We start from the raw sequence: 17,794 nt of genomic DNA on the forward strand, positions 1-17,794 counted from the left end.
GACACTGACAGGAGGGTAGTTGCAGAAACAATCAGTCTTACTGTTCAAGTTTATTTTGGTCTTTGCTCCAAAGGGGCAAAAGTTCTTAACTGTCTCTGGCGGCGTTCAGAGAAGGTCCAGGGGGGCAGAACCACAATGTTCTTGGTGCTGAAGAAGTTCCTGGTGCTCGACAGAGTCGAGGCAGTTCCAGGGCACTTCACAGCCCATCAGACGGAGTTTAGTGGCTAGAGACAGCTGCCAGTTCCAGGCAGCAGGCAGTTCGACAAGTGAGGCTGGACGGAGGTCTGCAGGCTGTCAGGTGCGGTGGCTTGGGGCCCAGAAGTGTTTTCTCTGAGCTGGTTGGTGGATCTGGAATGCTGTTCGAGGCGTCTCGGACAGCCCTGGCTACTGCGGCATGACAACAGTCAGCGGTGCAGCCAGATGCGGCTCGAGGACTCAACTGTCTTGAAAAAGTCATTAAAAATATGGACACTGGATGATGCTTGTGTTGCACTCCTCTTATCTTATTCACTGGGCTTTTGTCCTTTCAGGGCAGATGGCCCAAAGCTCAGGAGGCTGTTAGTAGGCAACTGCCTTGTCCTTTGTCCAGAGAATCTCCGGCACTTCCCAACTAGGAAGCTTGCTGTCAGAACTTAGCTGGGCCTGCTCTGTGCTGGCTGGGTACTAGTTCTGGAGTTGCTGGACGGGTCCTCTCAGTCCGGTATCTACCTATGTTCCCTAGGAGATGTTTAGGGGAGGGATCTTGCTCCCCTCTTGGGACTCTAGGCCTTCCTTCACTGGCAGAAGATATAAGGTAGACTGTACCTTCAGTTTGGGCCAAATGAGTCCTTAATCTTACTCTTTGCAAATTCTTTAGGTGATCAGTGATGGGCTCAGACCTCTTTTAAAGCCATACGGGCGCCAGTGATTGGTGCAGGTTAAGCCCACTCAATGAACCAATCCTGGCTCCACACCAACAATCTTCAGTGGTGGATCAGGTCTGAACCAGAGCACTGGGCAACAGACAATGGAAGGATGACAACAACCAACTTCCTGTCTGCTGTACATCAAAGTGTATCCCTAATTAACTGAGCCCTATACGGTGATTGGTCACAACAAGGGCATCCTTTGGAGTAGGGGGTTGCAGACAGACTTTCGTCTCGTACAATTCACATACTTCCCTGCTCTGAAAGGAGTGGTTCCAGACAGGAAATTCACTGCCCTTTCATACCAAGGAGGGGTGGTAGTACCAAGTTCACACTGCATTACAAAGATGTGTTGGTCTCCATTGTCACTTCCTGCACCCAGGCCTTCCCTGAGGCCTGCTAATTAACATTCTTCAGTATCACTGCCACGAGCAAGGTGTAACAATGGAGATGCAAATCCATGGGGCCTTGAAATGCTAATCAGGCTGCACATGGCCAGAGCCTTTGGATGTACCCATAGCTGTCAGGTTTCAACTTTCCATGACAGGGGAGGGCAATGCTACTAAGCTGTGTCCTCCCAGAGTACATGAGTATGTTTCTGCTGTGTGGTGACTGTGGACAATATGTGCGGTAATGGCCCCATATATTTTCTGAAAGTTGATCTCAAATCGTTAATTCTTTTTTTGTTATTATTATAATATTTTTTAGTGTTTCTTTATTGATTTTAATAACAGTTGAACAATAGTCTTAACATCAACCCCCTGCTCTTTCCCCCCTCCCATCTCACCCCCCCAAGACTTGGCATGCCAGTACTATACACATATTCTGTATATCCTGAGCAATTCACTTTTTTTGTAACTGTTATATTATCCTTTGCAAGGCCTCTGAGGTCATTTGTCCTCTTTCTTCTATTACCGCACGTGCCACCAGCTATACAATGTGGTATGGGTAACAGTGGGATCTCACATTCATTGTACCCCTTTCATACACATTACCGATCTCTTTCTTTTTATGTGGGACTTTCCACGACACCCATAACAGAATTTGTTTATGGTGAGCCCTCCTGCTCTGGCTGAGTGCTTTGTGTCCAGTTTGAGTAGTATTGTCTAAAGGGGGGCCCAGTAATCGATTGGACGGCTACTAGCTGGCAGTGTCTGTGCATATCTATTTTCTCTTTGTTCACATGTATTCATAAACTCTAGCTATCTAGTAACCATCAGTGCAGTATGCTTCCCCCATGATCTGGCTATAAGGTATCTTGCTGTTTCCGTGGCAATCCCCAGCAATTCTTTTTAAATAAACAAAAATTAAAAAAGCCCAGGCAGGCACACTCTCCAGTGCAGATCGTCGAATTACTCACATCCCATAGGTCCAGATTTGTGTAGACTGTAGCCTCATGCACTTGATCTAGTAACACCAGGATTAATGGCAAGGGATAATGGCTGGGTGTAATGGCCCTCTCACCTTCCCTATCCGCATTGCTTCACTATCTGTTGATTTCTCTGCTTTTGCTGGACTTTGGTAGTCTAGCCGGGCAGGGCCGGGCGTGCTCTCACAATGCCTCTCGTCCTGCTTTTGCTCGCTCTGGCGATGATCCAACCACAAGGCCAGGTCTAACATGCCAGGGCATTCCTACAGCTTAGGGTGCAGCCGGGCTTCCAGATCCTGCAAATCATCACAGAGACCCTGATAGAACAGGGCAAGCTTATTTTTCCGAGGCCACTCCAACTCTACTACTAGCTGGTTGAACACAGTGATCTGGGGGACTAAATCCTTACTCCACTAAAAGAATGATACAATCGCACTGCGCATGTTCACCACAAGTTTTTATGTGAATTCAATCAATAATTTGTTTACAGAGGACACGTGTTTCGAGCACAGTTCTTGTTCTAAGGCTGATATTTACCAAATTGTATCTTCCATCATACAATTGTTGTCATTGATTTAAATCCAATCAATTATGTGATTTAGATGATACAAAATATACATTTAAAAAATGACGGACATAAGTCCAGTCTGCAACAGGAGTGTGCTATCAATCATGATGGTTAATACAACATAACCAGAATTAATACAACAAAATCATATATAATGTGTATACATATACAGATTCACTTTATTATTATTATTATTATTATTATTATTATTATTATTACTGTATCATTAGATGCAAAAAGGATACATTTCCAATAGACGATATAGAAACTCCAAAGGGAGGAAATGAAAGGTAAGTGGAATAAAAGGAATAATTGGAATAACATGTGTGGGAGGTGAGAGTTTTGAAACATATCACAAGTCACATATACGCATTTAATATGACAAACAATTTATGAGTAAAAACAACCCATTTGTAATGTTTTGCATATTGTGTCACACCATAACATTACATTTAAATCCATATTGATATGCTCATCCCAAGCTAATTGATTCAAACCCCTAGAGTAATATTAAAATAAGAACATATATTTATGATGGATGCGTACCTTGAACGTCCTGCCATGCCCACTCATGTTGAATAAGTGCTAAAATTGAGTGAACAAAATATAATCCTAATTAGCCTAAACCGCTTGTAACACAATGTTAATGTTATCAATTACTCAGCTGGTTAGCCTCACCAAAACATACTTATTGTACCAATGTTAGACAACTTACCTAAAACAAATTAAGAGTGTTGCACGTCTGTAGTTACGTATATAAAAGGATTCATATCCACAATGTTCATAATTAGCATTTCCTGCGTACTGATTGATATGGTATATTAACCAACCACTTCTAAATTGTCATATACAAAGATTGCAAAATTTGTCTTACTTCAATATAAAAGAAGTTATATGTCTACGCAATTTCAGAATACCAATCTGTTTTAATTTCAGAGCGCTTATGGTAACCAGATGTGGCACGGGTGAGGGAGAAAAAAGACACATAGGGAACATATCCTTAGTCCCTGTGATAATGCCACCACCCAGCCACTCAGCCAACCTCTCCAGCTCATATAGTACAGCCCGCCCTTACCTGATAAATGCTGTTCAGCCTCAAAATGTTGTCAAGCAAGTGGTGGCTGCCTGTTGCAACTCAATGCATACTTGGACTACTAGGCTGTTCCTCATTATACAGGAAGCAGCCCAACCTGCACGCCATCTTGGTGATGGATAAACCAAACGTCAAAATTGACCTGTTTTATATCTAACCTTAAATGTCCTGTGAGGAGACTTACAGTAACACATGCGACAATTAACACGCATTGTTAGAACTCAAATCAAACCTTCACTAATTCACAAAGAATCCGAAATTCGGCTGAAGAACCTGTCCATTCATTAATTCTACTAATCGCAGGTAGCCCCGTAAAGTTTAGAAAAATTGTTCAGCACCTAACCTTAGACATCTTGAAAGGTTTAAAGCTTACAGTTGCATATGTGAAAATGAACACGCATTGTTATAACCCAAATCAAAACTACACTATTTCATAGACAAAGAATCCAACATTCAGTTTAACAGCCCGTCCATTAATTGATTTGCCTTTATGTAGGAATCCCCTATACAATTTGAGAAAACGGTGCTGCAATGTCTAAACCATTCCCAAACACACATATGTGATTGCGTAATACACCTGATACCTGAATACCTTAAAATAAGATTCCCATGGCGACCACTAATAGTATTACGCTTTATGCATTTCCATTGTTGTATAATTTCAGGTGTAACACAATACTGTTCATGATGATACATAAACACATTGTATAGAACAGTTGGAAAATATCCACAACAATATTTTGCAAATCCCTGTGTTACTAGGGGAATCCAGATGTGGACCCCTTGCTAACTGTTCTTAGAAAGGCACAGCTCCACCCTACTGATGAGGTCCAACCAGTCCAAAACACGTGTCTGGTGTTTCTGTTTTCACTCTTGTTCAGAGGAGAATTGCTTAGCATGTCAGTGCTGGACTGCCCTAGGGCAGGACACAGACTGATATGTTTTAGATATTTCTCCTCTGTGAAAGATAGTGAGCTAAAGACTCTCGATAAGTCTCTCATTACCGGGAATAATGCCCGGCAGAGGGACTCCAAGGATTCCCCTTGTTTTTTGCAAATTTAAGTAACTTTGGGTCTCACTCTACGATACTACGGGAATCCAGACGTGGACCCCTTGCTCACTATTCTTAGAGAGTCACAGCTCCACCCTGCTGATGAGGTCCAGCCAGACCAAAACACACGTCTGCGATTGCTGTTGGTACTCTTGTTCAGAGGAGAATTGCTTAGCATTTCAGTGCTGGACTGCCCTAGGACAGGACACAGGATGATGTTTTAGATATTTCTCCTCTGTGAAAGATAGTGAGCTAAAGACTCTCGGTAAGTCTCTCATAACTGGGACTAATGTCCGGCAGAGGGACTCCCAGGATTCCCCTTGTTTCTTGCAAATTTAAGTAACTTTGGGTCTCACTCTAAGATACTACGGGAATCCAGACGTGGACCCCTTGCTCACTGTTCTTAGAGAGTCACAGCTCCACCCTGCTGATGAGGTCCAGCCAGACCAAAACACATGTCTGGGGTTGCTGTTGGTACTCTTGTTCAGAGGAGAATTGCTTAGCATTTCAGTGCTGGACTTCCCTAGGACAGGATACAGGATGATGTTTTACATATTTCTCCTCTCTGAAAGATAGTGAGTAAAAGACTCTGGGTAAGTCTCTTATAACCACGACTAATGTCCAGCAGAGAGACTCCCAGGACCCCCCTTGTTTTGTGCAGTTACTGCACTGAACATCACTAGTTTCCAAACAAAAAGGGTGCCTGGTTTTAATCCCTGGGCCTCTACGCTTAATATATTAGTAATCACCAAAAATTGGACCCTAGGATAGGAAATAGCCACGACAACACATTTATCTTTTTACATATACCAATAAATGCCCAATATTGAATTCAAAATCTTTTATTCTCATATCAAAATATAAAATACCTTTTTAAAACATTTAAACAAATATCTTCATATTCAACTCATACTGATTCACTCCTACCATTCATTCACTATTCATTTCTATAACAAACCAATAACATATATTTTTTTTCTGACCCACTATTAGTCAGCTACAAATTCTTTTTATACTATGAAATAAGTCCTCCACCAAGTGATCTGATGGTTCTATCTGTGTGCTCCTAGTCACACCGATATCTGTCTACACGTGTTTCAGTTGTCTTTCAGGACATCAACAATCTTTGCCCACTTATTAATGCAACCTTCGTCAAGACCAATATGGGGAGTTTCCTTGTTCCACTTAGCAACGATTAGGGTGAGTTACACCACCTAAAAAAAAATACACAATATCAAAATCTAAAATATAGCATACAAATGCTCATTTGTTAAAAATTATGGCTATTCCCTCTTATTTTTATCACATCAAATGTGAACACATTGTCAAACCGGATATTAACTTATGCCTCCTATTAGAACGATTTGTATGTATATTGGCGTACGTCAAGTTGCTTAAAATTGTACGCGAATAACTCTCTACTGCAAGGTCTTGACCTTAGAAATTGATGTAAGCCGCCATCTTGAATCAAGCCTCCATTTTAGGTTAGAACCACCATTTTGGGTTTTTTTGTACAAAGTCACCCTGTAATCTAAAATGGCCGTCTCGTGTGCCCTTGTTCTTGCCTTAACCTCTCCAACCTCTGTAGGAGAGTTAAGGTCCAACCTGCCTTCAGGCTGCATGTTAGAGTCATGTAGACCTTGTCCTTTGTTGACCTCGGGTGCAGGGGATTACTTGAATTAGCAATGTTAAACTACAAGTATACAAGAACAGTACTGCTATTTAAATATAATATGTGAAACATTTGTTTGATCTGTATTAAAACAGCATATAAAGAGTGTAAATGTTAAATGAAAGAATAATGAAGTGTGTTAGTAAATATATTCAAAAGTAAACCGCATGCACGAGATATGTAAATTAGGAAAGTGAACCTGGCGCGACCCTAGCCCAGTGTATAATTAAGCTGTAAGAGGGCTGGACATCATTTTACAAATTGTATAAATGTGTCGATGTCCAGTTAGTAAATTCTGTTCACTGCTCACATTGAACCCTGCTGGTGGTCTCTCTGATGTATTGACAGCCAAATAGCTATTTGTGTACTTTGTTGAATACTGTTCAGTTTTGTAATAAAGATTCTGGGAATCTTTACAAGCCCGTGTCGGTGTATTTTCCTTTGCTTGGTGTAACAGCCGTAATATTGTATTTTTTCTGATTCCACAGATGGCGCCCGAATAGCGACCCTCAAGATTGACTTTGTCTCGTTGAAGGTTGGCTCGGCTATCGGACCGGGATCCGCCGGTGCCAACAGAACCGGCCACTCTAGACGAGAAGTGAATTCCTCAACGAAACTGCAAAATCCGATCCCTGGACGGTGAGCTGTCGCCCGAGGCGACGTCTTGACGAGGGTCCATATATTTGAGGTGGGTAAATTTGCCGAAAATCACCAGACACGTGGGTCCTTAGCATTGTCCTTAGTAACCCGATCGGGCCTCCCAGTCCTTTGGTCAGGTGAATCGTGCCCCGATTCTTAATCTAACCCTGACAATTTGAATATGGAGCATTGTACTTGCAAGCACAATTATTTAACCAGGTAACACCAGAACTTTGATATGCCTGGGAAATTGTCTGCCTGCTTTAGGGCATTATTCCACAGCGACAGACAATCTTTGGAAGACAGCCATCCCGCACCACAGGAGGGGTCGCCGGCATGTATTTGTATGTACTGTAAGAAAGGCTTTGGTAGTATAGCATTTAATGACATTTAGCACAGACAAACCAGACATAATTCTGAACTTCAGTGGCCAACCAATGGTAGTTTTGAAATCCCTCGTATAGAATATTTAGAGTCTGTATTAGTAAAGAAAAAGGCAAGACCTGCAGCATTTGACACGTTGCACAGTTGGAAAACAGAAGCTTTGCAGCAACAAAAGAGTAGAGAGAAACACATGCATAGACATATGACAAGTGTCGAAAAGGCACAGTTATATGATCAAAATAAACAATTGGAGTCAGTTAGGAACACGGACAGGGCGTTTCAATTAGGCATTCAGAAAATGTACCCTTCAAAAGATGTTCATACGTCAGATGAATTGATTAATAAGCTTTTGCATGAACGAAGGCCTGATGCCTCCGCGCCACCTCTGTACGTCCCTCCTCCAGGCGCTTTGCCCCTTCCTGTTGTAGTTCCCCCTCCTATAGTTCCTCCAGTCCTCCCTGCTGTTCTTCCTGTTGTTCTTCCAGCCATCGCCCCTTTGCCTGCCCCTTTGCCTCACCTGTTGGTATTCAGAATGTGCCTACTCTTCCTCTTCCAAGTGATTTTGCATCGCTTGTAGTAGACCAGGGAGCAAGACCAAGGGTTGTGACTCGTAATACTGTGTCCCCAGACAAAAGGAGTGAATTGACAGCTTGGGCTAAACATTGTATGAAGAAGGGTGAACAAGCTGATGTTTTTTCCACACTCGAAAATTTAAAAGATATTCCTGAGAAAAATGTTTTTATCGAAGGATTAGGGACTCATTTGAGCATAATGTGGAATAGACTAAATGATGTAGATTTCCCACAAGGGTTACGGGATTTGAACGCCTTAGCGTTGTCCAGAGATACTGCGGAGAAGGTATATGAGCATGTTGAGAGGATTTTTGAGTATAGAAAGGAGTTGGAAGAGTGACAGAATGAGGAAGAAGATGGTGGTAGTTTAGGTATTTTGTGCTTACAGAAACGGTTTTCTCCTCGTCGAGAATTAAAAGGAGAGGAAGCGCGAATTTGTATAAAGGATGCGATAAGATGGATTTCGGTTATGTCGATAACTCCAGATGAAGTATATGACACATATAGTCAGTATACGTTAGAAATGCAAAAGAAAGTGATCCAGGTGATGGTAGAGCACCTGCAGAATGAGTGTGTAAGAAGAAAGATTTGTTGTCCCGCAAAATTGTTGAGTGTTTATAAGAGAGACTTTCCGATTGATACTTCTTCAACTGCCTTCGCGCTTGATTTGGCTCTGTTGCTTAGTAAGCGTTCGGAGCTGCCTACTTCTTAGTTGCCTATGAGAGAGGTCCCTCCGACATTTGATCCGAAAGTTGAGATTGCAGCCGATGCTGGACGAGGAATAGTAGCTGGAGAAATTCCTGCACATTACGTTTCACAGTTTGTTCACGTCCCGTTTTCAAGACAGGAAGTGAACACCATAAAGCAATCTATTCCCGACATAAGAAAGAATCTGACCGGATTCTATGAAGAAATAGAGTCGGTCTTACAGTCATCGGTATTCACTTCAAGTGATATTGACCTATTATTTCCCGTACTCCTGCCAGTTGATTTGTGGAAACAGATTAGGACTATAGATGACATACCTGGGTTAGGAGATACATGGGATAACATGGTTAGGCTAGACAGAGAAAGACCAGCTGGCGAGCGACCACCTCAAGTGATATTAACCTTGCCTGATAGAATGATTGTAAAATTGAAAACTATGGTTCCAGAAAAAAGAATCATTTGGGACAAGCTTACGGCCTGTGTCCAAGGAAAGTCTGAGGGTGCTACCGATTTCTTCAATCGGTTCGAGCAGGTATTCTCAGATTTCAGTGGACAAGACTTAGGCACAGAGTCAGGGAAAAGGTTGTTTGTCGACAAATTTGTACGGGGATTGCTGCCTGACATCCAGTTACAGATTATGTCTTCTGAAAGCGCTTGGCAGACGAAGTCTCAATCAGAAGTACTGCATATGGCTCAGTACTATGAAAATCGTGTAAATATTGAAAAGGAAAAACTTGAGAAAAAAAGGGGTGACCTGAAAACTAAAGTTTTATTACAACTGATTGTTAGAAACCCTAGAGGGGGATTCAATTTAGAGTTCAGTACAGTCTACAGGGAAGTGCGCCCTTGGCTCAGGTAACCATTAACCAGTGTGCCTATTGCCGGCAGGAAGGCCACTGGCACGCACAATGTCCGACCTTAAGGCAAAGGTCATTTGGGAACATGGGTAGACGATCCAGAGGTCGCCCAGGTGCAGGGGGCCCTGGCAGAGGTCAGTTTACACCAGAATCACAGCAACCTCCTTCACAAGATAAGCAAGTTTCGAATGTGGATAATAGAAACATTTTTGATCACCCTTCTGCCGCGTACCTTTCTGAAGAGCTTCCTTTTGATAATATTCTGTTCCGCTAGAATTGCCCGAAGCAGGATTTGGAACCTACGCCTATTCCCGTTCATCAGAAAGGCCCCTACGTTGAGATGGCGGTGGGAAATACAAAGCATCTATTTTTAGTAGATACGGGAGCACAGAAATGTTCCATTGATCATTCACGGGTTCCAAATATTCCCCTGTCAGGGAAGTCCAACGTTTCCGTAGGGTTTTTCAGGCACACCTGTAGTTTGTCCGGTCGCTTTGCCGGTACCAATAACACTGGGTCCCTTCACGGAACAGTGTCCATTTCTACTTACCACAAACTGTGGGGAGAACTTGCTGGGGCTAAATTTGTTGAAGGCATTGCATGCAGTAATACATTGCTCTCCGGACGGAATTCGGCTAACAATTTCACCTCAGCAATCACTCGCCTCTCAGTTTTTGACTCGACCTTTACCGCCAGAATTTAGTAATGTCCCAGAGTGCTTATGGGCAATTGATGTGGGCATTCTTCAAATTGAACCTGTCAAAATTATTTTGAAACATGGAGTAAAATTGCCTCGCATCCCGCAATATTAGATCTCAGTTGACGCATTTCAAAGCGAACAGGCTTTGAAATGTATAGTTTCTGATTTTGTACATTGTGGAGTAATTGAGGAGATTACGGGTAGCATATGTAACAGCCGCATTTTGCCAGTATACAAAAAAGGTGATAATGCGATTCCCTTTAGTTTTATAATTGATTTACGTGCCATTAACAAAATTGTGGCTCCTCAATTTCCTATTGTACCTGATGTTACAACGATACTAACCATGATTCTGTTTAGTATTCTGCTGATTAACGTTGTTGATCTTAAAAACGCGTTTTTCAGTATTCCCATACACAAGGATAGCAGGTATTTGTTTGCGTTTACCCTAGATGGACGCTCGTTTACATTCACTTGTGCACCACAAGGGTACACTGAGAGTCCAAGTATTTATAGTAGGGCATTGAAAGAGCAGCTTGATACCCTCGAGTTGCCTACTACTTGCACATTACTGCAGTATATATATGACCTCCTCTTGGCTGCTGATTCTTAGAGCGCCTGTAAAGAAGGCACCATGTTGTTGCTTTTTCATCTAGCAAAACATAGCCACAAAGCTTCACTTAAAAAATTCCAATATTGTTGTCAGGAGGTCGCCTATTTAGGCCATCTCCTGTCAAAGGAGGGAAGACGGTTGACACCTGAATGAATAAAGACCATTTCTGGCATGTTTGTCCCAAATACGCAAAAGGAAGTTAGAGCCTTGATAGGTATGGCTTCTTATTGTAGATTATGGATCCCTAACTTTTCGTTAACGATTAAACCAATGCTGGCTTTGACAAAGAAGGGCATTTCTTTGCCATTGCCATGGACTTTGAAACACCAGACAGCATTTGATTTGCTCAAATCCACGCTGTGTTCAGCGCCGGTTTTAGGAACTCCGAATTATGATAAGGTCTTTGTATTGTTTGTGCATGAACTTGATGGATGTGCTTTGGCTGTGTTAACGCAGGAGCATGGAGGGAAGAATAGGCCATGCGGTTACTATTGTTCCGCCCTTGATCCTGTAGCATGCGCTTTGCCAAGATGTTTGCGCACTGTTGCTGCTGAGTCTGTAAAACAGAGTGAGGGAATGGTCCTGGGTCATGCGTTAACCCTAATGGTACCTCACTCTGTAGATATCCTATTGAATAGAACTCAAACGCAACACCTCACTTCTGCACGATTGACAAGATATGAACTAATCTTGTTTGCCCCCCACATTCAACTTCAGAGGTGTTGTGTATTAAATCCGGCTGAACTTTTACCTGTCTCGCAAGATACTGTTGATTGTGACGATACGTCACACGATTGCCTTTATATGACAGAACAAGAGACTAAACGCAGAATCGATTTGAAAGACACGCCTTTGAATAACCCACAAGGAGAGCTATTTTGTGATGGCTCTTGTTTTAAACTTCCAGACGGTACATCCACGGCTGCTTATGCTGTTACTACTTTAAGCACGGTTGTGGAAACTAAAAGAATTATGCATAACTCTGCGCAGGCCGCAGAAATTATAGCGTTAACTCGAGCTTGTGAACTTTCTGAAGGGCTTACAGTGAATATATATACTGATAGTCAGTATGCCTTTGGGGTGGGCAACAATTTCGGTAGACTTTGGAAAGAACGAGGTTTCTTGACCACACATGGAATGAAAATCCAGCATGGCACTTTAATAGTGCGATTACTTTCAGCACTTGCACTCCCTGTTCAGTTAGCTATCATAAAATGTTCAGCACATCAAAAGGTTACAGATGATGAAGGAAAAGGGAATGCTTTCGCCGATATTTCAGTTCAGAAATGTATGCTGTAAAAGAAATTGTAAATGTTTGCACTTTGGGTGAAAGTATTGATGCTGTAAAAGATAATCTGGCAGATGCCACCATAGAGGAAACTAAGAGATGGATCGAGGGTGCAGGGAGATTGGATGATGATGGGTGTTGGGTAAACAATATTGAAGGGAAATGGTTACTCCCTGACGCCTACATTACAATGATGGTTATTATGGCTCATGGTCCGACACATGTTTGTGCGCGAAAATTGACAAAAATGCTACACAGTGTATGGGCCAATGATAAGATTTTCAAAACTGCGGAGCGTTTTGTCCAGAACTGCATGGTTTGCTTGCAGCACAATGTGGGAAAGGTACCTCGACTCCTAGAGGAAGTTTCGCTCCACCTTCTGTCCCGTTTGAGGTTATTCACTTTGATTTTATTGAAATGGAACGGTGTAACAATCTTAAATATGTATTGGTTGTTATTTGTGCCTTTACTAAGTGGGTTATTGCCTTCCCGGTTAGAGATGCAATGGCCATAACCACGGCAAAGACTCTGTTGAAAGAGTTTTTTCCTAGATTTGGGCTGCCGAGAGTCATCTGGTCAGATAATGGGTCACACTTTATTGCCACTGTAATCCTACAAATTTGCAAAGGATTACAGATTGACAAGCGGTTCTATTCTGCTAGACATGCCCAAAGTGCCGAATTAGTGGAGAGGCACAACGGCATTATAAAGAACAAACTCGCTAAGACGTGTGCTGGCACCAAGCTAAAGTGGCCGGACTCCTTACCGATTGCATTACTGTCGATGAGAACAACCCCTCAAACTAAGACTGGGCTCTCTCCCTTTGAGGTGGTAATGGGGAGACCTGCTAATATTTGGGGTATGCCAAAAAGTCGCTCATTACGGGATATAGAAAATGTGCTTCTTTCAGGTTACTGTAACCAGTTGACTAAAAATCTGTTTTCAATTTATCACCAGATGCGAGAGGCATTACCTGTGCACTACGAGGGTCCTGGTCACAGTCTACGACCGGGGGACTGGATCCTCACGAAGGTTTTTGAGAGGTTGTCTTGCCTTGCACCTCGGTGGAGTGGTCCCTACCAAGTCCTGCTAGTCACCCAGACTGCCGTGCGGGTAGCGGGTCGTAAACACTGGATCCATGCAACGCACACCAAACGTATCCCACAGCCCATGCCATACGATACAGAAGAATCAGAAACTCTTCCCAATGCTGTAACTAGGGTGCCTGAAACAGCAACAACCAACAACGGAGAATCCAAGACCGCTTCAGAATCCGCAAGGCCGGACAAAACGGCCATCTTGTCTCCGCACTCCCCAACAGTGGAACTTCCGGATCAATCCTTTTCTGATCCCATTTCCGTCCATTCGCCACTTCCAGCAGGAAGTGACGACACTTTGTTCTCGCCAGAAACTGCAAAATATAATTTGCGCCCAAGGAAGTAAACGTACAGCATGGTCTGACTGTGCGATTGAGAAACTCATTTGACGGCTTGCCTTTTGGCCCGACTGTGCGGGAAGATTCTGTTGGCTAAGGGTTGAGGGAAAGACATTAAGAAGACGTGCAACTGGAGTCGCCAGCAAACGAACAATTGGTGTTTTTTCGATTCAAGACTACAATGCCTGCACCCGCTACCGCTCGTACCGAACTTTTAGATAAATATGTGACTAGCAGAGACAATGATCAAGCATGTAAAGGGACCCCCAAAGTGTATTGTTGCCTTTTCGTGATAATTGCTGGATTTTTAATAATTGTTGGGTTTGGGTCATGGTATCTGGAAGAAGCATATCCGTTATAGGACTTTTTACCTATTGAAAATGTATCTGTTATTCCCACTCCTTCTGTGCAATTACATACCTTGTCACCTAGGGATTCTTTGCATAGACGGAACTATCAGAATAATACCCTTATGTTAATAATGAATGCCACTCATGCAATTTTTAATAAGACCAATTGCTGGATCTGTACACATCTACCGCAACATGGGGATAAGGGGCTAGGTTGGTATATTTATCCCTTACCTTTGACAACTGCCTGTTACCCTTCTCTTAGAGCACTATTTTTTGGTCGATGGAATGACAGCATCTCAGGGAACTTTGATGGTACAAATTTAAATAGTTTTGAAAAGAATGTTTTGATGCCCCTGGGATGCTCGCTTTTTGCAAATAGAAGTAAGCCGAACGTTGCTTCTGTTAGGCCCTCTGATAGATTGTCCCATGCCTTTCAGTCTTTAATCTCTTTCAAAATGGCTCCTATAGGCAATAAGGATGCCACGCCTCCATCTTATTCTGTTAATCATAGCCCCGATTCAGCATTCTTCTGCATACAGAGGAATGGAACACGGTCAATGGGTAATTTTAGAAAGTGCCCAAATGTCGCAAATTTGACTAGTGAAAACAGACCTCTGTACGTAGGTGAACCTATCTATTCCATTTGCGGTGATGTGGCATTTCCATGGTTGCCCAGGGATTGGCAAGGAACTTGTTATTTGGGGATTCTATTACCTGGGGTATTTATTGCCAGTCCTGTAAAAATTTCAAAGACTCGTCCACGACGAGGTGTAAAAAGGGATACTCCAGCGCAAACTCTAGGGGATATTATGAAATCCTTTGTGCCATTTTTTGGGCAAATTACGAATTCAGAAGATATCAGGGGACTAGCGAGAGTATTGGAGAGAACCATCAACCGGACCACTGACATACTCTATAATATGACGTTAGAACAGAGAGCGATAAGATTGGTGGCTCTTCAGAACCGGGTGGCATTAGATGTCATCCTGGCAGAGCGAGGAGGAGTATGTAAATTAGTGGGGTCCGCTTTCTGCGTTTATGTACCAGACTCCTCTCCGACGATCTTTAGTGCTATCCAAAATCTACAGTTCAGAAGTGCATGTTCCTGAGGGAAACTGGGAACTTGGTACATGGTTTTGGGACCTCCTACGGTCATGGGGATGGAAGTTGTTCTCGGCCCTGCTGATTATCTTGGGAAGTTTTCTGTTTCTCTGCTGTTGTATACAGTGTCTCCCTGGTATATGCTCATTATTAGGGGGATGTTGCACGCAAGCAACAAGTGTATTAGGGCATAACATATACGCCCCAAAGAAGGTTTCCAAAGAGTATGTGTTGAAAGAAACTCTGGTGTCAGATCTAATGGCAATAGATATGTCCGACAATGATTCCGGGTGTATGGACAATGACGTATGGAGTTACTTGTAAGCAGATCAGAAGTAGTGTTAGCACTTGGCATAGACCAAAATAAGGGTTTGTCAAACCGGATATTAAATTATGCCTCCTATTAGAACGATTTGTATGTATATTGGCCTACGCCAAGTTGCTTAAAATTGTATGCGAATAACTCTCTACGGCAAGGTCTTGACCTTAGAAATTGATGTAAACCGCTATCTTGAATCAAGCCTCCATTTTAGGTTAGAACCGCCATTTTGGGTTTTTTTGTACAAAGACACCCTGTAATCTAAAATGGCTGTCTCGTGTGCCCTTGTTCTTGCCTTAACCTCTCCAACCTCTGTAGGAGAGTTAATGTCCAACCTGCCTTCAGGCTGCATGTTAGGGTCATGTAGACCTTGTCCTTTGTTGACCTCGGGTGCAGGGGATTACTTGAATTAGCAATGTTAAAGTACAACTATACAAGAACAGTAATGCTATCCAAATATAATATGTGAAACATTTGTTTGATCTGTATTAAAACAGCATATAAAGAGTATAAATGTTAAATTAAAGAATAATGAAGTGTGTTAGTAAATATATTCAAAAGTAAACCACATGCACGTGATATGTAAATTAGGAAAGTGAACCTGGCGCGACCCTCGCCCAGTGTATAATTAACCTGTAAGAGGGCTGGACATCATTTTACAAATTGTATAAATGCGTCGATGTCCAGCTAGGAAATTCTGTTCACTGCTCACATTGAACCCTGCTGGTGGTCTCTGTGATGTATTGACGGCCAAATAGCTATTTGTGTACTTTGTTGAATACTGTTCAGTTTTGTAATAAAGATTCTGGGAATCTTTACAAGCCCGTGTTGGTGTATTTTCCATTGCTTGGTGTAACAGCGGTAATATTGTATTTTTTCTGATTCCACAACATGATTCTCAACAGTAATCATTAAGTTAACATGTTAGAGTGATATTTCTTGACGTATAAACCAAACAGTACCAACAGCAACCCCAACAGCAACCCCAGGCACGTGTTTTGGGCTGGTTGGAACTCCCCAGTAGGGTGGAGCTGTGCCTCTCCAACAATAGTGAGCAAGGGGTCCACGTTCATAGATGAATTAATCCTGTTCCCATCCCTACATAATGCTCAATACCATCTGACCCCACCCAGGATGCAAACAAACATGAAATCAACCTCTTTGATTTCCTTTCTTTCAACTCTGTGCACGAACACTTGCCACTATACTTATTCAAAATGATCACATCTAGATGTTATGATGGAAACGCTCAAAGTTTTTCCTTTCTCCTTCAAGGGAAGTTCTTCAATCTCAGCAATGCATATCAAAAGAATTGATCATCAGATGGTTCAAATTGTTTCCTTCAGACTAGGAAAACTATAGTGAGACAGGGTCATTTCTTCGGGGGTACTTAATATAATCTATGTTTATACATACTTACATCTACATGTAATATTGTCAATTGCAAACTTCAGACTTCCAGCAATTCTTATTATCCAGAACTGTCTTCCAAGTCAGTCAAGCTCTGTAATAGATTTTGGGATAATTACATGCTAGATCTATATTCTCGTTTTCAATCAAACTACTCTATTATACAACCGTCATATCCTTGAATCATTGGGTTCCCATGAGCACAGGCAAATAATATTGCCTATCTTTCCCTTCTAACACCCTGTCTCCATATTAATCAAGATCATTTTCAAATGTATTCCTGTTCCTCATATCTACACATCAACCTAGTATATTGGTCCCCTAGGGGACCATTCCCCATTTTTTGACCTTCCTGTATCTTAATTACAATCAGTACCTCTACTTTTATAGATGTATATTCCAGGATCCTACTAGTTCATACTCTGAGGCGGTAGAAAGAAAAAAACATTTGCTTCCACTCTAACAATGTTATGCATCACTCTGGGTTACTCCTACATTGCCCACACATACTCCCCTTGAAGTTTATTCTCGCGAACACCCTCGCGTGTACTACGTGTTACGCCAGCAACATTGCTGCCGTTATGCATTCATTCATTCCATGTAACCTCTCGGTCGAGTTGGCAAGTGACATTTTTGACGTTCAAGTCGAGGGTGGACAAACAGCTGGTTTGAGTCAGCGAACAAGTGGACTTTGCCTTCTAACTTCACACCCAAAGTTCTTTGTTCTACAGGAAGAGGAGGGTACAGGAATAAAAAA

The sequence above is a fragment of the Ambystoma mexicanum genome, chromosome 4q, assembly GCF_040938575.1.
Source record: "Ambystoma mexicanum isolate Mex_15411 chromosome 4q, UKY_AmexF1_1, whole genome shotgun sequence".
Classification (NCBI taxonomy): domain Eukaryota; kingdom Metazoa; phylum Chordata; class Amphibia; order Caudata; family Ambystomatidae; genus Ambystoma; species Ambystoma mexicanum.